The sequence below is a fragment of the Spermophilus citellus genome, assembly GCF_964194105.1.
Source record: "Spermophilus citellus genome assembly, chromosome: 19".
NCBI lineage: Eukaryota > Metazoa > Chordata > Mammalia > Rodentia > Sciuridae > Spermophilus > Spermophilus citellus.
The window spans coordinates 6,872,519-6,896,279 of NC_138201.1; the positions used below are offsets into that span (position 1 = coordinate 6,872,519).

A 23,761-nucleotide genomic window follows, 5' to 3' on the forward strand; every position below is an offset into this window, starting at 1 on the left:
CTTTTTAACTGCCTTTGGCTCAAAATAGTTCTTAAGCCAGTGTGCCATTTCCAGGTGCTGTATTCTGGCTTCCTTCAATTCCCGCATTTCATATTCTCCTGTCTTCGTACTATGTATATATTTTGGAAGGTTTCAATCCCGGGCAAATTGCAAAATGGCAGTGGAAGTAGGATGAATCTCCTTATCAGTTGTCTTTCCATTTGTCTGATTGTAGGACATTGGATGACCTTCTCGGAGTGCAGCCTTTTTTAGGAACATTCATTCGTGGGTTCCCTGGTTGTGCTGTGACTGTTAAGAGATGCTGGGCTGAGGGTAGAGTAGCAAACAGGAGTAGAAAGGGTTCTTAACCTCATGCAGCTTGAAATCTATCTGAATCGCCATGCAAACAGGAGGAATGCTGTTCTGTTACCTGCTCCAAGGGAGTCAGATGGGAATTTGACTCGCAGTGATCAGAGGCTTTTCTGATGAAGTCAGAGATAACAAGAAAACTCGGTAAGAATATAGGGAACAGAGGATCCAGCTGATTAGCTCTTATCAGTATGCTTTCAGTCTTCTCTCTTTTTTTTTAAACTGAGGTTTGAACCTAGGGGTACTTTACCACGGAGCCAATCCCCAGTCCAGTTTTTTTTTTTTTTTTTTTTTTTTTTTTGGCACTGAAGATTGATCCCCAGGGGCGCTTAAGCACTGGGTCACATCCCCAGCCCTTTCTTGCTTTATTTATTTATTTAGATATAGGGTCCTGCTAAATTGCTAAGTGCTTAAGTTGCTGAGGCTGGCTTTGAACTTGCAGTCCTCCCGCCTCAACCTCCCAAGTCACTGGGATTACAGGCATGTGCCTCTCTACTTGGCCTCCCCAGTCCTTTTTTGAGAGAGGTTCTTGCCAAGTTACTTAGGGCATTTGCCAAGTTGTTGAGGCTGGCCTCGAACTTGCAATCCTCTTGCCTCAGCCTCATGAGTGGTATGTGTTAAGTCAGTGCCTCAACAGTAGAGGGAAGAGAGCTACAGATAATCTATGGATCTGAGAGGCAGAAAACCCTGAGGCTGCCAGGTCTTCTAATTTGACAATTTCTGACTTGAGGGTTTTGAACCAATTGGTCAACCTCTCTGGAACTCAAGCTGCTGATCTGTAAAAGGAGGATCATAATCATGATCTCAGAATTGTCTCAATTAATGTTCCTGATTATTAGCCTCTTCCTCTTTAGCATCACACTGATGGGATTTTAGACAAATCATTTTCAACTCTAACCTTTAACTTCTTTCTTTTATCAAATGGGTGGCTATGGAAGGAAATAATTTCAAGGTACCTTCCTGTTCCAACTTCCCATTTTTCCCTAAACATATCCAGAACCGGCAAGTTCAGTCCAGATATTTTGTTGTTGTTATAGTTGCTGTTTTTTAAATAGACTTCAACAAAGAAGCATAATTCTACCTTTTCGGCAACTTTACCTACATCTCCTTAGTCCACATTGTAGTGGTTTCTGTTATCTTAGATTCAATTCTGGAGCACATATTTCTTGCACTAAAAAGGCTTTCAAGTGTTTCCGGGGGACATTTAGTTTCCCATCATGGTTGGTTTCTCCAGTCATTCTCTTTATCACCGTTTTACAGTCCTGTTTAAAATGAATTCACTTTTTTTTTTTCGACGAAAAGTGTCCAGCTGTGTTGGAAATTGGAACACAAGGAACTGTAACATCAAATGGTAAGAAATCAGCCTTCAGGACAAGTTTTCAACCACCTCTGTCTGTAAAGACCACCAGCAACACCCCAAAGCATGTTTTATTCCCCCTTATAAAATATAGAATATTTCTAAGACTCTTTCGTCTGAAGTAAAATTATATTATACTTCTAAAATTAGAAAAGGGTCAACTATTTCACCCACCTCTTAGTTCTCACTGATTTAAATATGTAAATGTTTAGTTTGATTAGTGCCCCTTCTCATTACTATTTATTCTTCATTTACATTACGATGGTTTAAATTTACAAAGTTCGCTTTTGAATATATTTATGCTAAACTTGGAATTTTTTTTTGTAATGCCACAGATATAACAAAGAATCCAGGTACATTTTTTTTTCCTACTTGGTATCTTGAAATTTCTTCTCATGATGAATACACTAAGTGCCTCTATTCTATCCTTATCCTTAGGGACTAGATATTATATACATTAAATAGGTGTTTCCTGTACTATCGGCCCTAAATTACAGGTTAGAAAACACAGGTTGACTCACTCAGTCGACTGTATATTTGCTTATTTGAGAGTCAGACCTCCTATATAATTCTCCTGACTTACAGAGCATTTCACATTTCACATTGCTGAACTGATTTCCCAGCTTAACCCCAGTTGGACACTTACAAACCCCCTTCATGATCTGTTTCTGCTTAAACTGGTTAATCTTTGTTTGGTCAATCATTCTGGTAGTAAGTGGTATTTCATATTGATTCACCTTTTTGTTTTTCCTTGTAAGATTTCCCAGTTTATCTTCTGCCTCTGTCCAAATAGGCTTTTCGTTTGCGAATGTCCAATTATTCTGCTTTCACTTTGGGTGGGAGACTGGTGATCATCGATGAATCGAGGTAATGAAAGACTATCGTGACTGTAATATAACTGTACAGACACCTACATTAGCAAGGCCTGATGACTTTGTGAGTCTGAGGCTTTGCTTTGGGCATGTGGATTGAAGCAGGTTGGATTTCACCTTCTGTACTCACTTAGAATATGTGCTTTTGCAAGTCACTTGATCTCTTTGAGCTTTAGTTTCTCATCAGTAAAGAGCAGATAATAGTATTTTTTTTTAAATAGATCCATCCTTATAATTGTGTTATGCTTTGTGCAGCATAAAGGCTCAATATCAATAGCATTAGTTTCATTGTCCTGGTCACAGGGTGAACACACGTCCCAATAGAAGACAAAGGTGCACATTTGATCACCTGGTCATTCAGAGTCCTTCCCTGGAAATGTGTGAACCCAAGTTGGGTGAACAGAATTGGCCTTAGACCTGGACAACAGAAACGAGAAGACAGACTGAAGGACTTGGATTCTTGGACTCAGGGGTCCCTGATGCTCCCCCACTCACCACTATTCTTTTGTTTTTGCTTTTGGACCAATGAAGTCCCCTTACATTGGGGTTTTGTGACCCACTCATGGATTCCAGTAATACCACATGTTAAATATTTATTTTTTATTGCTCATGTTCTTCAAGTTAACACTTAATTCCCAACATCATCTTTTTAATGATTTATGTCTATGTTGGTTTTTCTATCTACCTCTGAACTGATGTGTAAGCACCATTTGGACAATGGAGAACTTGCCGTCCTCTTCCATCAGCTAAGAGAAAACCCTTAATATGTGGAACACACTTGGTGTATTTGGGGTGAATAAATAGATGGCGAAAGATAGGAAGTTAACAGTCTTTTAAAGGGCTCCCTAATCAGGACGGCACACCTAGCATTTATCAGGCACTTGTGTTGAAACCGCTGTCCTGTTGGATATTGCACACCTTTGGAGGTCAGTGCAATTGCCATCATTTTGCTAATTGGACCGTGGCCACATCCTGCCCAGATTTTGCTATATGAGAACCTTTTTTCCCAGGTGCTGGCAGGGCTGCTGTTGGCCAGCCTTCAAGCATCAGCCAGTTTCAAGGATGGCCTCAGCTGAAGGCCACTCCTTCATGCTCCAAGCCATGTCCCCTTTCCAGGGCAGCCCACTCCTGGCGCTTGATATGACAGAATAAAGGTCCAGCAGCTTTGGCCCAAATTCTGAGGAGCTCTAGGAATCAGTGCTGCTTCAGATTCCGAGCAGGTTAGATGTGGATGCTGCCTCCGGTCTCACTCTCTCTGTGGCCAGTTAGGCTTCCTTCCTATCCCTTCCCCATAGACTGACCTCATATTTCCCTGAGTCTGCTCCTGGGGAAAGCAACCTGGTTTATTAACCTCCATAGGCCCCTGCCCCAGCTAGTAGCGAGGTGTACGCTGCTGTGACTAAAAGAGACCCGCACAGCACAACTGTAGGAGGAAATGTTTATTTGGGGGCTCACAGTTTCAGAGGTCTCAGTCTGTAGACAGCAGGCTCCGTTCCTCAGGGCTGGAGGTGAGGCAGAATATCATGGCGGAAGAGTGTGGCAGAGGGAAGCAGCTCATGTGGTGATCAGGAAGCAGAGAGACTCCACCCTCCAGATACACATATATATTCCCAAAGCCACACCCCAATGTCCACTCCCCCCAGCCACACCCCACCTGCCTTCAGCTACCTTTCAGTGAATCCCATCCGTGGTGATTAATTCACTGATGGGGTTCAGGCTCTCCTAACCCAATCATTGTCTCACATGTGAGCTTTTCGGGGGACACCTCACCTCCAAACCATCCCACAAGGTCTCTCTTAGGACGTAAGGTGCACAGAGGCCCATCAGAGCTGGGACAGACTGGGCATTTTCTAGGGTTTTTAAAGATGAATCATGTAGCTGGGACACAGGAAACCCGAGGCAGAGACATTGATGGCGCATCCGGTATCAAAGGGTGTGGGGTCTTATCAGCATGTCTCAGGGTGTTTCTGCTGCTTTGATAGGAAACTGTAGATGGGATACTTCATAAAGGATGGGAATTTATTTCTCACAATTCTCCAAGCTAGGAAGTCCAAGATCAAGGCACTAGGCTCCAATGAGCACCTTCATGTCGCATTTTCTCAGGGAAATTTGGGGTTTGTTATGTAGTACATGGTAGACAGTAGAAGAGCAAGCTTGCCAAACACTGATGAAGCCTGTTTTATAGTAATCTTAAACCCATTTTGCGGGGGGGGGGGGGTAGCGCTATTAGATTTGAAGCTGAAATATCCCCCCAAAACTCATGTGTTAGGTATTGCAGCAAGGTTCCGAGGTAGAACTTTTAGGAATTGACCTCAGGGTGAGGGCTGTAACCTCATCAGTGGATCAATTCATTTGGTGGATTAATAGTTTGAATGGACTACTGGGTGATGATTTAGGTAGGTGGGGCTTGGCTGGAGGACATGGGTCTCTGGGGCATGCCCTAGGAGACTATATCCTGTCCCTGGCTCCTGTCTCTTTTACTTCCTGTCTGCCTTAAGCTTTCTTTTGTCATTCCTGTCTACCATGATATTTCTGCCTTAGAGCCAGCAGACTGTATGAAATCCTTTGAAACCAGGAGCCACAGTGAATCCTTCCTCCTCTAACTTGTTCTCATCAGGTATTTTTGTCACAGCAATGAAAAGCTGACTCATACGCTCTCGTGACCTAAACACCTCTTCAGGATCCCAGCACTTAATACCATCACATAGGTATCAACACCTGTATTTTGGAGTGGACACCATTAAATTGTGGAAACATTTTGGAAAGTAACCAGAATTATAATTTCCTTTGTTGTTACCCTGCTATTTTCTGTGTATCAGGATACATTTCTATCCCTATTTTTAAACACAATGGTTCTGCCCTTTTGGTCTCATTTCTGCCCTATGAAATCATACTTGGATTCAAGCTTGAAATATTAATTTTTCTTACAGAATGCTATTCATAGATGCTTTCGTTCTTAATCTTCTCACAGACTTCCTACTATAATTGTAGTGAAAAAAAAAAAGGAAAACCAGTTTTCTGGGAAAAGATTGTTTTGAACTATGAGTTGTTATAAATTCAGTTCAATTTCATACAGCTAAAAGATCTCTTTTCTTACCCACTGAAATGACTGGTGTCCCAGCTGTTAGGATTAAAAGGCCATAGGGAAGATTACCCAGACTTTCATGTGAGTATATAAACCTTTTCAGATATTAATAGTAACTATGGTTTTTTATGCTGTATGAACATAAAATTGTAAATCATTTAAGTAACTCTTAGAACTTTGTCCCTTCGAGGTCATGAAGAAGTACAAATTAACATCACAGCTGTCTTTTTGTTTGACAACTAGTAAGGCTTGTGTGTATAGATGTATTTCTATGAATTATATTGTTGAACTGTATAGAAAAGGAATCTAAATGCTAAAGGATTGCATTTCATCACGAGCAAGTGTGAATGCATCGTGAAAGTTGGTTGGTATCTGAAATGTGAAAACTGTGGAGATGAATGGGTCATGTGTGTATGCAGTAGGCTTAATTTTCTTGTATTATTTCCCCCAGTATTTCCTGACAAACGAGAATGACAGTTCTTACCTTTGATTGCCTGTAGGCATCAATCCAAGGCCTCCTGGATGGGCACTGTGGCTCACGAGGTGGAGCCAAGGTGGCTGTCATGGTTCTTGTCATGTTGGTCAGCTTCTATCCAGGGTCTTGTACAAAATGAGGGTTGAGAACCAGGGTTCCATTAAAATTTCTGGAAGAAAGGAGTTAACGGTTTAGATATGAGATGTCCTCGAAAGCTCACATGTGAGACAGTGCTAAAATGTTCAGAGGTGAAATGGTTGGGTTATGAGAGCCTTAACCCAGTCAGTGCATTAATCCACTTTAATGGATTAACTGGGTGGTAACTGTAGGCAAGTAGGGTGTGGCTGGAAGAAGTGGGCCCTGGGGATGTCTCTTTGAGGTCTATATTTTGTCCCTCATGAGCAGAGCTCATCTCTTTGCTTCCTAGTTGCCACATTCCTGAACTGCTTTCCCCAGCCATGCCCTTCCACCATGATGGGCTACCTCACCTAAGGCCCAGCACTATGGAGTCAGCCATCTTTGGACTGAGACCTTTGAAACCATGAGCCCCACATAAACCTCTTGTGATGTATTTTTCAGCAATGAGAAAGCTAGTTAAAACCACAGCTGTCTCTAGATTGAGTGTGTTCCTTACCTTGTCTACTGCCATACTTTCAACTTTGGAGAATTGCTTGGATTTGCACCCCCATTTCCAAAAGAACAGTGAACTCTTGTTTGCCCAGTGTTATCTCCACGATTCATCAGTCACACACTTTCTTTTCCACTTTATTTGAGCTTCTGCTAAGAAGCAAATAAGAGTTTTCTATTCCTTTCTGTGTGGATGTGTGTACATTCAAGGAAGAAGACAGAGGAGAGAATCATTGTGGAGGAATATAATGCACAAATATAACAGAGTGTTGGTATATATTCTGGTGCTTTATCCAATCTGCAAATTAACATGTAGCATGACATATTAAATGACATATAAAAATGACACCACAGCATGTCATTTTCATACATTACCCAATAAAGCAGAGCTTCTTTGGAGTGGCGTAGAGTTGTTACAACCTCAGTGACAACTTTACATAGATTCTAAATGTATGGTGATCTCTGGAGTCATGGCCCACAGTGGCCTTGCTTTAGGGCAGAAAAAGGGGTCAGAGGGTGTTAGTTTTCAACCAGGGGCACTTTTGCCATTCAGTGAGAGTTTTGTATTTTGTTGTTATAATTAACGAGGGAGAGTAGTACTACTGGCACATAGTCAGCAGAGGTCAGGGATGTTTATAAAATCTTGTAACACACTCACCAATTCACCATGAAAAAGGACTTATTCTACTCCAAACCTTACCCATGCTGAGTGACCTTGACTTGGACAGTATACCCTTTGCCCTGCCCCATTAAATCCCCAGGTAAATTGAGGGGTGGGAGCCAGCACAGTGGCCCATGTCTGGAATCCCAGCAGCTCGGGAGGCTGAGATAGGAAGATCTCGAGTTCAAAGCCAGCCTCAGCAAAGGTGAGGTACTAAGCAACCCAGTGAGACCCTGTCTCTAAATAAAGTACAAAATAGGGCTGGGGAGGTGGCTCAGTGGTTGAGTGCCCCTGAGTTCAATCCCTAGTACCAAAAAAAAAAAAAATTAAAGTTGGAGGTCAGGACCTTACCAACTGTTGAATACCGTTTCCCTAGAACACTGTATATCAGTTGTTCAGTGTAGGTTTTGGATGGCTGAATGAATGAAGGACTTGAATTGTACAACTGTATTTTGCCAGCCTCAGGGTTTGAGCTAACAGCAGCTGTTATAGGAGCAAAGAACTGAGTTTCTCTCTGTGGTTGCTTTTATGTGGAAATTCCAATTAAACAAAGGGACATGATACCTAAGTGATTGACGATGATGTCCGCCCGCCATGGATTTTTCCACGGTGTCTGCCACTCTCTAGTTAGTTAGTCCTTAGCGTTTTGTCTAGCTGGGTCACTTGACTGGGTTAAGCCTCCTATTATGGGGACATTCATTTTAATTAACTCAGTATTTCTCAGATTATAGGACGGATAACATTGATGAAAAATAAAGTCCTCCTGGACATGTCAGATTTGATAGCATTAACCAATGGATAAAGCAAATAATTGTTTTCTTTTTGATGTTCCCTTTTAAAATCCCATTTCTGTCTTTTGGATAAAGTCAAAGGCTGATTTTTTCTGTTGTTGTTGTTATGAGGATTTTTGTAATTTCTTTGAAACACTTGCTACTATTTATTTTTCATCAAAAAGGAAGCAGGGCCCTAAATCGAATTTAGCTGGGCCCAAAGTCTATTTAGAATTTATGGGTATCAGTTTCAATGTATGCATTTTTTTTTCTATAAAGTGGTACTAATTTCAGTCCCCAAACAGGAAGCAAAGATTGAAAGGGAACGTAGGATCCTTCAAAGACCCGCCGCCCCAATTTAACCCCTCATGTCTTCCTGCTGGCTCTCTTTCCAGGCCGCTCCTCATCAGCACTGGCAGGAGAAGCCCTCAGAGTCAGAGAGAGTCTTGATTTCATGGGGGACATTTGTCTTGCTCTTCTGAATCAGGGATCCTGCATCACAGGTTGTCTTAGCAAGTGGCCCTTGCATCCAACCACTCATTCAGGTTCTGAAGGGCTTTGTGGTACCATTTGCTGCCACCGTTTGGATCTTCAGTGTCTTTCAAAGTCCACGTGGTGAATGCTTGTACCCGACAGTGGTGCCATAGATAGGTGGTGGAGCTCTTTCTTCTCCTCCTCCTCCTTCTTTTCTCTTCCTCCTCATTCTTTCACTCCCTGCACTCAGGCCTTGATGTGCTGATTTGCCACAGGCCCAAAGCAACAGGGCCAACCCATCTTAGACTGAACCTACAAAACTGTGAGCCAGAATAAACCTGTTGTCTTTGTGAAGTGGATTATGTCAGGTGTTTTGTTACAGTGATGGAAAGCTAACAGAGACACCATCCCAACACGTAGCCATTGACTTCTACTTCCACACCTTTGTGGAGGGGGCTCCTCTGGAGCATTCATCCATGTGTGCGGGGCACCAATCCTGGAGTCATGTTTAATGGGGCCTCACATCTTTCTCCCGGGATTTTTCATTTGTTTTGCTCAGTTCTGCCCTGGGGGACCATAGAAAACACATTCTAATCCATTTTCTATGAGCTGCAGATGTTTGAGGAATAGTTTAATCTCTCACTGGAGTCCTATCTCCTCCAGGAAAAGGAGAATGAATCCTTGAACTTTTCCTCCCACAAAACAGAGACACCTTCTTCCAACTCTGGAGTGTATCTCTGAACAAGTGCACCTTGTCTGAATTGATTTTGAATAGAATCTCCTAAACCTGGACATGATTTTCCTAACTTTCTCAAGTGGACCAAGGAAAAATGAGAAAATGACCTCTTACATTGTAGATACCATACTTCTTTTCCTGTATCCTAAGTCAGTAATTTGTTACTAATTTTTTAGTAATTTCATCACAGTCATTAATTCCTTTTTTAAAAAATTAATACCATTATGACACATCTTTATTCTGAACTGATGTCAACATTTATCTCATCTGAATGTATGTGGTCTGTGTTGTGTGTGTGTATGTGTGTGTGTGTGTGTGTGTGTGTGTGTGTCATACTGAAATATGATTAAATTGTTAAATACAATGAGAAATGGGGAATTCAAAGATATATGGGAATGTCACACAAAGTCCAATTGAGGAGCTGGGTGTGCATTTCATTTTTTCTTAGCATGTTTCAAAGAAGTGTTTCTCAAAGTTTGGTCCTTGAGCTGCTGATACCAGCCCCATCTCACTGAGTATCACCTTGTTTGCTGTCTTGCCTGCTTTTCTTCCTATCTACTTTGCTCTGTTTTATTTTTACCGATTGTCATTATCACTGCAAAACATTTAAAGATTTTTGTACTAAAAGGCTTCCTGAAAGTATGTGCTTTGATTTTCTACTGTACCCACAGTACTTAGGACCCAGCACCGCTGAGCATTTGTCACAGTGAGTCTCTTAAATGAACAATGCGGGAACACCCTACACCGTGACTTCGGATGTGATTGCATTGCAGATTCCTGGGTCCGCCCTCTGCAGCTGATGAGTTAGAATTTCTGGCAGTGGAACTTGGAACTACTTCAACTATATTCTAAAGTTTTACTGTGACTGGTTTTGAATAAGTGCCCAGTGCAAAAATCACTGAAAATGTAGTGTTAAAGAGTAACGTTTGAAATATCAAAGATTTGCCATCCTTCTTATTGTTAAAGGAAGATATACATCTATCTGAAAGCACCAGAATTTTTTTTTTCCTAGTACCTGGGATTGAACTCAGGGACACTGGACCACAGAGCCCCATCCCCAGCCCTGTTTTGTATTTTATTTAGAGACAGGGTCTCACCATGTTACCTAGTGCCTCACCATAGCTGAGGCTGGCTTTGAACTTAGGATCCTCCTGTCTCAGCCTCCCGTGGATGGCTAAGGCACTGGAATTTTAACTCAATTGCTTATTACTGGACAGCTGGAGATCACTGTCTCTTGAGGCATAGAACATTTTTTCAGATACTGGTTTATTATTTAAAAACATAAACCTTAATCGGAGCCTGTTTGGATGATGCCATAGGATTGAGGATTTACCCCCCATCCTAAATCACATTCCCGTGCCAGTGGGGCACCAAGTTTTGTACATCACACTTGCTTTCAGACCAAGGTAGCTGACCCAGATAAGTCATTTTTAAAAGTTGCATATTTGACACACCTGACCTTTGTGAACCGGGTTCCAAAGCCCGGTCTCAGAAGTTCAAGTGCAAGGAAAGGCCTACTGAGATGACTCCATAGAAAGAGAGGCCCCTTATTTTCCCATAAATTTCATGACTAATACAACAACAGACAAGAGCAATAACAAACAAATAAGATTAGGGAAGCCAAATGGCTTTTAAATGAAGTTATTTTTTTCTTAGACTTTTCCATGAGGCATCAGCCGCTCTGTGTGCATCAGACTGTCAGAAATCAGCCTTTACTTTTTTTTTGACAGTTTGAGAAGCCTTGCTGTCTGCCCCATTTATTGTTTATTAAATTAATTGTGATAATTTTTTTTTGGAAGTGAATGAGAGTCATTTGAATGATGAGCTAATCTGCTAACTTCTGTAATGTTTTAGCCACATGTTCTGCCCCCAGCTCCTCAGCCAGGTCTCCACGTCCCCAACAGGTTTTAACCAATGCAGATGCAGATTCACCTAACACAAGTACAACCCAAAGGGGTCACACAGAGAATGGGTCAGTGCAGATTCTCCTGTGTGTGTGTGTGTGTGTGTGTGTGTGTTTATCATGATACTTATTTTTTACCTCCAAAGGAACCATGAGATTGATTTAAAAAGTAAATGGATTGGTGCACACCTGTTAATCCAGCAGCTTGGGAGGCTGAGGCAGGAGGATCCCGAGTTCAAAGCCAGCCTCAGCTAAGGCGAGGTGCTAAACAACTCAGTGAGACCCTGTCTCTAAATAAAATACAAAATAGGGCTGGGGATGGGGCTCAGTGGTCGAGGGCCCCTGAGTTTAATCCCTGGTACCCACCCTCCCACCAATCAGTTAATCAATCAATCAATCAATCAATAAAGGAGGAAAGGAAAGAGAGGGCGGAAAAGGAGAAGAGGAATGGAAGGAAGGGGAATGAGGGAAATAGAGAAAGTGAATGAGAGAAAGAAAAGACAATGCTAGTATTTTCCTCTGTGAAGCACCATAGAGTAAATATGGGCTGTTGTTACCAAGATTAAGTGTTGCACTGAGGTTAAGAAATATTGCCATTTTGAATTTCACTCGCCTCGCCTGTGTGATCTCAAAAATTCCTAAATTCATCGAGCTCTCAAAAAATACACAAATGTACAGAGCTCTTACTTGTGAAACAGATGCATCAGAGCTGAATGATGCTAAGCAAACCTTCCTACCTTAAAGTCTGTGTGGCTGTTTGATTAATATCTCTGTGAAGTTGGAAACACAAAGAATAGAGTGAGTGTTTTAAAATAGGAGCCACAACGTTAAGGACCAGTTCTGGAAGACCTAAAGCAGTATATACAAGGAGAAATAATTTTTGAATACCCAGGTAATAATTGTGACATAGTTTTCCGCTGGATTATAGCTTAGTCTTCAATAAATTAACGGGGAGAAATTGAATAATATGCATTCTTCATAACTGCTTGAAGTTGGTAGTCTGAGAGTTTTAGTATTTTGAGTATATTCATATTCTAGACCTACGTAGTACTAATACATCAGGGATTAGACATTTCCATGTTTAATCGGTAAGTCTTTTGGAGATGGGGAGGTAATAAGGAATGGTGGGGACCTGGGCACGAGAGAGCAAAATTGTTCCACAGAAGGAAAGGGCTGGCACCTCTGGAAGTTTGCCACCCAAGCTACAGCCAGTAGGGTTGTCAGACGTGGAGCATTTTAAAGGAGAGGACAGGAGTCAGAATTTCAATGTTAAAACTCCCAGTGTTAAAGGAATGGAAGCTAATTGAAGGTTCCCCAGTGCCGGGTCAATCAAGCACACCTGTGAGTAGGTCCCCAGTCTTCCCCCATTCAGCCACCCATCAGCATTACGATTAGTTGTACCTACTTAACAACAGCTTCCTATAGACCTTTAGATAAAGAGTATTAAGAATTAGTCATATTTAGTGATTTGAAGGTAAAAAAAAAATTTTCCATGCAGAATTCAGAATGACCTTTAAATAACACTGACGCAAATGCTGTGCAAGGTCAGGGAAATTTTGGGAGTCGATTATTTGGAAGATTTCCGTGCTAACTAAAATCCAGACACTCCAGAACCGGAAGGCAGTATCATCGGCCCCCTCTCCCCCCCACCTTTGGTCCACTCAAGTGCCCTGAAACTCCTGGTAATCCATCAAATGAACTTCTCTCCATCTGAAAGACCTAATTCAACTTCATCCCTAGGGTGTGACTGGTGCATTAAGAGGTTATGGCTCTTGGAACAGCTCATCAAAATAAATAAATAAATAAGGTCAACGGCTTGCTGAGCCTATAGCTGAAAATTTCTAATTGATAACACGACGATTCTCAAGTTTCCATTTCTTTGTGCTCAAGTAACATGTATCTTATTTGGTTTTCTTTTTAAATGAATGTCAAGGAAAGGGAGGGTGGATTGGTTCCTGCACAGGAACGGGGACAGGGCACACTGCATAACCCATCATGAAAGGTTCCCTGTGCTGCCACCTGCATTGGTCACTACTCCCATCCTTCACGCGTCTCTGAATCACCAAACACCTGTCTGTAGCTAGGGATTTATTTATTCCCATAATTGATTGATCAAGTCCTGCTTTCTCAAGGACGTGAATGAGATTACAGCTTTTGATCTGTGCAGGGAATTGCATCCCTACCTCTGACTTTGGGATTTCTGCCCTTCTGGGAACCCAGGGACACTGGCCACAACTGGGTTGGCTTAGTGCACATCGAAAGGGTGATTTTAGTGATGGCCATATGTTTTGTACCATTGTTAGCTACGGGCACCTGTGTAAACTCTGTGTTTTGTATATTCCCAGGTATTAAGCCAAATTCTGTAGAACAAAGGGTTGACGTTGACTGTAAAAGAAAGACCTTTCCTGGGGGGTTGGGAGGGCTCCCTCCCCAGGAATCTGCTTATCTCACATAGATGGAGCTGCTCCACTGCCTCAGGCTGCCTTCTGAGATGCCCTGGAGATTTTTGTTCTACTTTCTTTTTTTTTTTTAATTAATTTTTAAAATTTATACATGACAGTGGAATGCATTACAATTCATATTATACAAATAGAGCACAAGTTTCCATATCTCTGGTTGTATACAAAGTAGATTCACACCAATGTGTGTCTCCATATATGTACTTTACATGATGACTTCCATCACATTCCACCATCCTTGCTAACCCCCTGCCCCCTCCCTTCCCCTCCTGCCCCTCTGCCCCATCTAGAGTTCCTCCTATCTCCATCTCGTCTCTTCTACTTTCTTTCTCCCTGGGCTGCTTTGCACGGCCTAGGTCATCCCACAGACCTTCCTGTAAGGATGACCAATGAGCGGTCAAACAAATCGAACAAGTCTTTTTATGTACTCTATTCAAGTGACATAAGCCTATTGTCACATGAATAGGACACATAAATTATTTCTTTATGTACTTTTAAATTGAGCCCACACCATAAATGAGAAGCTCCCTAGGTGTGGCCTTCACTGTCTTTGCTATACTGGGAAATCGTTTTTTAAAGATGAATTTTTACATCTCTCATTTTGCATTCCTGAAGAATTAAGAATTCAGTAGTAATGAGACTGGGTAGTTTTTTTTTTTTTTTTTTTTAACAGACATAACAGAAAGAGAGTCATGGTTTTGAAAGCCCTACTCTAAAGGAATAGCAGGGCGGGTATTTGCTGGGGATATCTTCTTTAAGAAATAACTGGGGAACCGTCAAACAAAAAAAACATCCCTGGCCTAAGCACTTCGACACAGTACAGAAACTACGATTGACCTACTGTGTTCCAAACACAAAGATTATAGAATCTGAAGAAATTCTCCCTTCCTGTTTTTGGGATATTCAAATTGGGGGAATATTTGGGAAGCGAGAGGTCAATTTTCATAATCTAAATGAGAATGAATGATCCTTGGTCTCCCAACAATGGACATTCTGATTAATAGAATCCTCTTGGGGTTTTAAGAGGAATGTGTCATTCTGAAACACAAGGACCTTCTGTCTCTTTCCACAATGCTGGTTTGCACAAAAGACCAGGGCTCTCAGTGAGTCACACTCTAGCAGGCTGGGTAAACATTCCTTTCCAATCATTGCTTCCTGGTCAGGGATCATGGTGGGTTTGAAAGGCCTTTATTTGGAGATTTTGGAGAGAGCTACCAGTGAGTTCCTGCCCTCTGCAGTAGGAGATTTGGTAAATTTCTAATGACATTGTACACGTAGCAGCAACGTTATACCTATCTGATGTGCTTTGCTTCTGTTGCTCTCCACGCTATTGCAAATCTGACAATTTACTAGTCATATGAGCTGTGGGCCAGGTGCTATGTTTAGCTTTTATTTGTATAATGTCCATTATTTAATTAAGGAGTGGTGTGGCAAAGTAGTCAAGAGGGTAAGCTCTAGAGATTAAACACTGAGGTTGGTGTTCTGTCCCCTGTTCACCAGTCAGCTATTTGAACCTGGCCAAACTCTCAGAATTTCATTGTCTTAGTTATGTTACGTATAAAATAGAGACCATGGAAATACATGCCAGGTGAGATGTTATGTGCTTGAATTAGATAATGCAGATCAAGTGCTGAGAACACAGGAAGCGTTCAGTGATAGTTTGCTGTGACATTTCTATAATGTCATCCCATTAACACTTGCCATGATGTTTTTATGTCACTCAATGATAGACCCAAGACAAAGAACTATGCTGTATCCTCACAGATGAAGAATCGAGGTCTACACCAAGTTCTTTATTGAAAACCAACCGATTTTCTAAGCCAGAATTCCACCTCTGATTTATTTGATCCTAAAGCCCAAAAGGGAAAGTGTGTAGAAGTTAGAAGGTAGATCTGCACCTGAAGTGTTTCTAGAAATCTATACAGTAATTTATTATCCTCACATTAACTTAAAAACTGCATACGGAAGGTGTGGAGATGAAAAGTCAGAATTTATCAAGTATTCACAAGGTGGATGGAATTCAAGGGCTTTTGAACTGCATGGTTTCCAAGAGATGCGAGTGGAATGGAGAGGGCCATAGTGAATTGGGAGAAACCCAGAGGAAGACACTACTCAGAATTGGAAGTTCTCGAAATCTCTGGAACCTTGGTTAAAATATCAAGCCTTCTAAGAAAACAAACCAACCATTTCATGCAGAGAGAAAGAGAGAAACCAGGACCAGGGGTGTTTTAAGGGGAGCTTCACCTGTGCAACTTGTTCCCCAGGGGCAGATCACATCCCTGAGGCACCTCTCAGAGGGTCTATCAGAGGTTGAGGTTAGTAACCAGGGTGAGCCTTGTCCTGCAGAATCTTCTGTGAATATACATACACTTAGGGAAAGATCCTTTTTTTTTTTTCTCACACTATGAAGAAATACGTGGTTTAGTCAGCATTTGGTCCCAAGCTTGGTAGCAAGGGGAATAGCTGGCTTAGCTCAAATATCTTTTTTTTTTTGGACCTACAAATGGCACTGATGGGGACCTACAACTGTGGTACCAGTTGAGTGGCAAATAGAGACACGTCTTTATCAAGGGTAGCTAATATATCCCCATGACAGAGAGAGAGACTGGTTGGATGGCAGTTAGGGAGATGCCTTGCACCTCTGTCTGCATGGCAGACATACTAGTTCTTCTGAGACTCTAAGTTTCTTTGCTGTGCATGAAACTGTGAAGGAGCTGCCTTCTTTCCCCAAGGCACCAGCTAGCACCAGGGGGGCTCTTTCTTTCCTGTTGAAGGATCTTTGCCATTTGGCCTTGGTGCTAGCAACACCAGCATGGAGGTTGCTTTGGAGCACCCTGTCTGAGTGGGATTCTGTGGTATTTTCCTGCAGCCAGATGCAAGAGATGAGATAAGATTTGAGCATCATTTCAAACAAAGCAAAAGCCAGTGGTAGAGTTTCTGAGCAATGCTAGCAGATTTGCATCTTCCAACCTGTCAGGAGTGAGGATGGATATTGGCCAAGTCAGACAAGTGGGATTTCCAAAGTTTAGGACATTCCCAGATGCACATTAGCTTCCTAGTGCAATAATATTGCAAAGGGAGCTAATAAGAACTGAAGACATTCCCGGCTCCTCTTTCGGACCTGGGAAACCTTTTCTCCTCCCTCTACTTGAAATGCTTGTATTGAATCTACCAGAAGCTGGCTGATCACCAATCATGTGTCAGGACCTCCGAGGCATTCACCCACATAATTTGTCTTCATGATTTTCAATATTGCTGCATCTAGTTCCATTCATTCCTCTGTGGTTTCCCGTTTTTATTTCAAATCTGATAAGAACCTAGGCTGTATTTTCCTTGTCATTTTTTTTTTTTTTACTGTACACAGCAGCATTTAAATAAATGCCTCTTGAATAATTGAACAAATGAGTGATAGCAGTTTTGTTAAGGCAGGTTTACTCAGCAGAAAGATCCCCATTAAACATTATGCTAAGAGCCTCACCATCATCCCCCAAGTGACCTCTGGGTTCAGAATTTAATGAGAATTGGTTTCCTGGCCCTGGTAGCAACTTCCTTTGCATAAGATCCTAATTAACCACCTTGAGGTGATTTAGGCCCTGGGGTGGGAAGTGGTTACACATTTCCCTCTATTTTTTGTTCATATTTTACTTTTCAATATTGTATTCACTGGCTTAGAAATTTTAATATTAAGAAGTTTCTTGTAGCCATTATCTTAAAATTATGGGACTTTTCAATTTATTATTTGGTAGGTGAGAAATTAAACCTAAAAGCATACAATTTCTTCTTTTGAGGACCTCAAATTATCTCATACATTATATCTCATTATTCTCACTAATTTTAACATTAACACTTATTTAAACCCTTGTGTGTATCTTAGAGGCAAAGTCAGGTTCTCATTGATTTTCTCCATGAAGTTCTTGCACGAAGCTTAAGAAAAACACTAAATACATACAGGTTTTTTTTTTTTTTTTTTTTTTTTTTTTTTTTTTTTTTTTTTTTTTACAACAAATGTCCCTAAGATTTAAGAGTTGTTTTTTTTTTGTTTTTTTTTTAAGAAAATAGATTTAAAATATGAACTATTTCCAGAAAGCAATGAAAAGGGAGCTAAGCTGCATTTTCTTGAAGGAAAAGATATGGCAATTATCATAGGGATTTGTTAGCACTGGTGAATCGTTTTTAACAATGAGTTGAGCTGCCTCTCGGTCAACTTTAAATGCTGTCTTTTCCTGTTAAAAATGGTGCATTAGTTCTGTGTCACAGATGGTGGTTTATTCCATTCGAATTTGTTGTGAATGTCACATTTTCTGTTGATTCTTGCTCCAAGCGTGTTTTGCCCTAACACGTGTTCCGGATACACACACACACACACACACACACACACACACATATATATATAAAATGAAAATGGCCATTGATTTCTTAGGCTCTGTAGTGTATTTATATCAAACAATGAGCAAAACAATTTGGAATAATATAGAATTTTCTAGAAGTTTTAGCAATGTCAAGGAAAGTATATTAAGAAATCATGACCAGTGTGGGCTACCAGTTCACATTTTGAATTACATTTCATATGCCCATTAATATAGGTTACCTGTTCAGTTTTGGAACAGAGAGTATAAAGACAAAGCACTGATTCATATGGTAGCCAAAATATTAGCTTCATTTAGACTTCCCTGGTATGGATGAATGTGAAAAAGATGTTGAGTGGAACTTTGTATTGTGTTGTTGTTATTTCTTCCCTGTTAATAAATAGGGTTCACAAATGAATACAGAAATGAGCCTGGTGTATTGCTTGCTAGGGCGTCCTGAGTCCTTCTTTGGTGGTTTCCAAAAAGCTGAAAGAACAAACCCAATTTCCAGCCACCTGTCTTATACACAGGCCGTTAAGGAGCAGGAACGGGGAGAGGGTCTGTCACTCACCTTGTGGCTCTTGATCTCACTGTGAGCTGGGGGCTCAGCTGGGGCCGCCCACCCAAGCATCAGCAGCGGAACCTCTCCATGATGGCGGTCTCAGGGTAGCAGGACTTCATGCACGCTGATGCTGGATCTTTCCGAGCAAGCATCTTAAGAGAACTTAGAGGAAGAGGCATGCTTCCTCTGTTCTGGATGCAGAAGATGAGCTACGAAATGCCTGGATTCTTGGAAAGGGGCAGAGACCTCATTTCTTCCCAGGAAGCTGTCAGAGAGTTTGTGAACATGTTTTACACTTAGCACACTATGAAAAACCAGGACTAACACCCCAGTCCAACCAAAATGGCTCGTATTTTCCTAAAGATTAAGCCCGGAGGATGGGGACTTGCGAAGCCTTCCTTTGTGAGGATGGAGGTAAACAGCCTACAATTGGCAAATTGGAAGGGACAGTGGTATAAATAGAAAGCCAGGGCACAGAGCCGGGAAGGCTGATATTTTCGCATGATGCTCTGGAAATCGGGAAACGTGTGACATGGTTATCTGACAAATAGATTCACAGAAGCCACAGAGAGAGGAAGGAGGAATCAAAGTGAACAGTGATAAATGTGCGTCAGAGCCTTGCGTGGGACGCGTGGCAGGTCTTCCATTGAATCCCCGAGCTGTTTGAAGCACTCTTGGGAGGGAGTCATCTTTCATGTTAGGGGCATGAAAGATGTTAAGTGTGACACTTGTATTCGGTCGTCACATCTCCAGCTATTAGCAATCACATTGTGATGAAACACTGTTTCGATAGGTGCAGACTCTGAAATCATTGAAGCAGATGGTTTCTACAGTAGAGTGAGATTTCATCAGCATTGGGTAAGCAAAATTCTATTACCCCTAAATGACACACACACACACACACACACACACACACACACACACACACATATATATATATATATATATATATATGGAATCCTACCAATGCTGTGAACACAGAGCATTATTTAGCTATTAAATCCCTTAACATTTTTATTGCTTTGTGCTTTACCATTATTTTGGATTGTTATTTTGGATTGCATTTGATAGTTGTACAAACTCAGGTAGCAATGCCAAAATATATTGGGGCTATTGTTATTATTATTATTATTATTATTATTATTAGGTATTGGGCATAGAACCCAGAGGGATTTTAACCACTGAACCACATCCTGATCCAACCCAGTGCCTCACACCTGCTAGGTGAGCACTCTACCACGGAGCCCCAACCCCAGCCCTGCTAAGTGAATTTTTCTTGACCAAAATGAATTTGCCCTTCCTCTGTCTACGCTCTTGTGCCCTCTGAAAGTTGTGAGTTTCCCCAACCTCGGCCAAGGGAGAGTTCTTATCCAGGAACCTGAATCAATATATTTCAGTTTAGCTGTTTCCCCCCACCCCCCACAAGGAGTTAAGCTTTTTTGATTCCATGGAGATAATGATCACTCCCAAACTTAATCGTCTCCCTCTCAGCCTCCGTGTTATCTCCTTTCATCTTATTCAGGGGTTCCTTCCCCAGACATTCATTCTTTTTCCATTAATCCTCATCAATATCTGCTTGGAGCTGAAGTTAGTTCCATTAACATTCCCCCCCTGTCCGGTCCCCATCTCACCTGCAAGGAACTGGCAAAGTCAAATACCGTCATGAAATCAGGGGGACCAGAAGTGCTGATGGCAAGCCCATGTTGCCAATCATAATGACTGCTTTCAAAAAAGAATCCTGTGCATCTAGTGTAGCTGCTTCTTATTTCTGGATATTAACATCCCTGCTGCAGTCAAATTAGAGGCAATGGGATAGCGATATCGTCATGTATTTACCTATTAGTTGTGTTTCCTAACAACTCCCATCTCTTCTTGCCCCAGATTATTATAATTCTCCACTCTGTATCCAGCAGATTCATTTTGAAATACAAATCTGATCACTTCCTGTTTGGAATAAAGTGTCTTGGTGACTTTCCATTCCACTTGGGGTAAAGTTCACCTCCTTGAATGGCCAAGAAAGTCTCAGTAGACTTCAGACTCAAGTTGGAGCAAATTAACCCTGGTGACACCAGTGCCGGACACTCACCTGGCCTCCCTCGTGTTCTCCAGGTCTGTCATCACAAGGTGTTTCAGTGACCACTTGCTGAGGGTCACTGGATTTGTGGTGTCCCCGAACCTCATGGGTGAGACAATATAAGAACGGTCAGAGGTGAACCGGTTGGGTTTTGAGAGCTGACACCTACTTGGTACATTAATCCACTTGCAGAATACCTGAGTGGTAACTGTAGACAGGTGGATGTGGCTGGTGGAGGTGGGTCCCCAGAGTGTGCCTGTGGGGTTTATATATCGTCCCCCGTGAGCAGAGCTCTCTGTGCTTCCTGGTCGCCATGTCCTGAGCTTCTTTCCTCCATGCCCTTCCTTCATGATGCTCTGCCTCACCTGGGACCCAGAGGAAGGGAGCTGACCATCTGTGGACCTCGGAAACCATGAGCACCACACAAACTTTTCCCTTTGTTTTCGTCAGGCCTTTTGGCCAAAATAGTGAAAAAGCCAACTACAACATGTCATCTCTGGGTAGACTGTGAAGAGAGATCTAGACACAGTCCTGCTGGTCATCCTACAACACCACACACACACACACACACACACACACACACACACACACTTCACACAGAATTCAGAAATCAAAACTCTTTCAGTATAAATAGGTGAACCTAATACAAACCATGCTCAAATTAGAATAGTCAAAACTATTAAGCTGACTAAATCCGTCTAGAAAAGCAGAACAAAAAAGCCTTCTGTTCAGATCAGTTAAATGAGAAAAGAACTGCCTTCAGAGATCATTAATTCACAATCTTCTACATCCTGAAGCTGCAGGTTTCTGGAACCTTCATTCAGTTATTTTCTGGAGCATTGATTTTTTTTTTTTTTTTTTGGAGCAGTGTTTTGAGCATTTTTTTTTCTGATGCATTCAGTTATTCTACTCTATTGGGATGTGGGCGGATCCTTGCGACCAAGAGCTGCTTTTCCTAGTAAGCAGCCTGTTCTTTCTTGGCTTTGGAATATATCTAATGTGATGCTTGAAATGTAAATTGGATAATTTTGACAAATTTTTGAAGCATCAAAGTCATATGCAATTGGAAAACTTCTTTCCACATTTCTGAAGGGCAAGGTTGTACCTGCCTAAATTGATGCATGATTTTTCTCTCTGTTTCTTTCATTTACATGGTGATTGATCCAATTACTGAAGTGGAAGAAGCATTATGGATGCTTTACTGAGTCCTCAAGTTCTCTAGGTCTACCACTGTGATCCTGGTGACATCTTCATTATCATTCTCATGGACCATGTAGTTTATCCTCAGCGTTTTTATGAGACAAAAAGTAATATCTTGGGCTAGACATGTGGTGCACACCTATAATCCCAGTGGCTTGGGAGGCTGAAGCAGGAGGATCATGAGTTCAAAGGCAGTCTTAGCAAAAGCAAGTCACTAAGCAACTCAGTGAGACCCTGTCTCTAAATAAAATATAAGATAGGGCTGGGGATGTGGCTCAGTGGTCGAGTGCCCCTGAGTTCAATCCCTGGTACCAAAAAAAAAAAAAAAAAAAAAAAAAAAAAAAAGTGATACCTTCCTTTTTCTAACCAAGCAATTTAGACAATAAGTTCTGTTAACATCCCAGGGCGCTCTTGCCACACTGCATCTCCAGTGCCTTTCGTGACATTTAGTTTTTGCTATAGCCTTTGGGTCCGGGATCACTCTGCTTTTTTCCTAATGATGAACTTGCCCCTTAGAGCCGTGAGTGCGTGCTCAAGTTTACACCTCTGTTCAGTGGTAGGGACAGGTTCTAACTCATTGTGTGACTCACGATCTAGCATCACACCCTCTTATGAGAGTATTTTGTTACATTTTAAGAATTTATTTCTTAAACTTCCTGTTTACTAGTCAGACATCCATTATCAGGTTGAGGGGGAAAAAATCAATTATTTGCAAGACAGAAGCAAATATTCTACTTGCTTTCCAGTTCTGCATGGGTGTTTCAATTTCTATAATATTAATTTTTATCTCTGTTGATGGGCGTATAGATTTGTCTCATCTCTACAGAAAAATCATATTTTATAAATTGCTTTAGTTGCGAATTGGACTGACACAATTTTGTCACAATTTTTTATCGTAAAAAATTTACTACTTTGCTACGGAGAAAAACAGCAGATGGTTTGCAGGAGGTCACCTGCAGGGAGAGTAGACACCTAGGGAGCAGGTGTTTTGCATTTTTCTAGGAGCCTGCCTTATTATGCATGCATGACAATATTGCATGGGGAATATAATAAACTTGCTTCTGCTCTATAATGAAAAATCTTTATTTTCCCAAACTGAAAAATGCTGTTACTATGATTCCCAAGAACAATTCTCAGTCTGAAAAGAATACTTATAAGGATAAATTTCTACAAACGGAAGCTTCTATGAAATTGAAACATCATTAGCAATCATGATTAAAGATACCATTAACTGAATGTGTCTTATGCGCCAAATGATTTGCTAAGCCTTTTCTTCTTTTATTTCATTTAACCCTTAAAACCCCTTTTAATAGATGGAAAACCTGAGAATTTGAATGTGTAAGAAAGTAATTCATGTTCTATAAAATAATGATCATAGGACTTGGGGTCAAAGACTGGTTTGGACTCTAAAATCCAAATCACCTGTGTAGAGTATTCATTTATAAATTATTTAAAAATAAATATTATCTATCCATTGTCATTATTACCATTATGTTCTCTCTATTAAAGTGCCATGAAGATAAAGATCATCGTATCTCATCTTGCCCCTTTATAAATGATATGGTATATAAGGATACATGATAGATACCCACCCACATGGGTTTAATGGATCTCTGAAGATTAGAGTTGCTTAAACACTAAATTGTGATGGCCTTCCTTCTCAGATGTCTTGAGGATGTTGGGAATAGGAATGGGCAGAGTTTTCAGCCTGCTTGGAAGAATGTTGGTGTGATATAAAGTGGGCACCCCTACTGTAAGAATTAAAGTTCAGGGACAGCTTCATTCTCACCATGAGGACTTGGTGAGAGGCAG

At 41.3% G+C, this 23,761-nt stretch overlaps 1 protein-coding gene across 1 annotated transcript in view; it reads left to right on the plus strand.

Moving 5' to 3' along the window:
- Positions 1–23,761, plus strand: part of CHL1 (cell adhesion molecule L1 like) — a 198,437-nt gene that overhangs the window by 55,384 nt on the left and 119,292 nt on the right. The window contains exon 3 of the mRNA XM_081276343.1: positions 19,469–19,533. The gene's annotated coding sequence lies outside the window, so the exon portion shown is untranslated. The remainder of the gene's footprint in view (positions 1–19,468; positions 19,534–23,761) is intronic.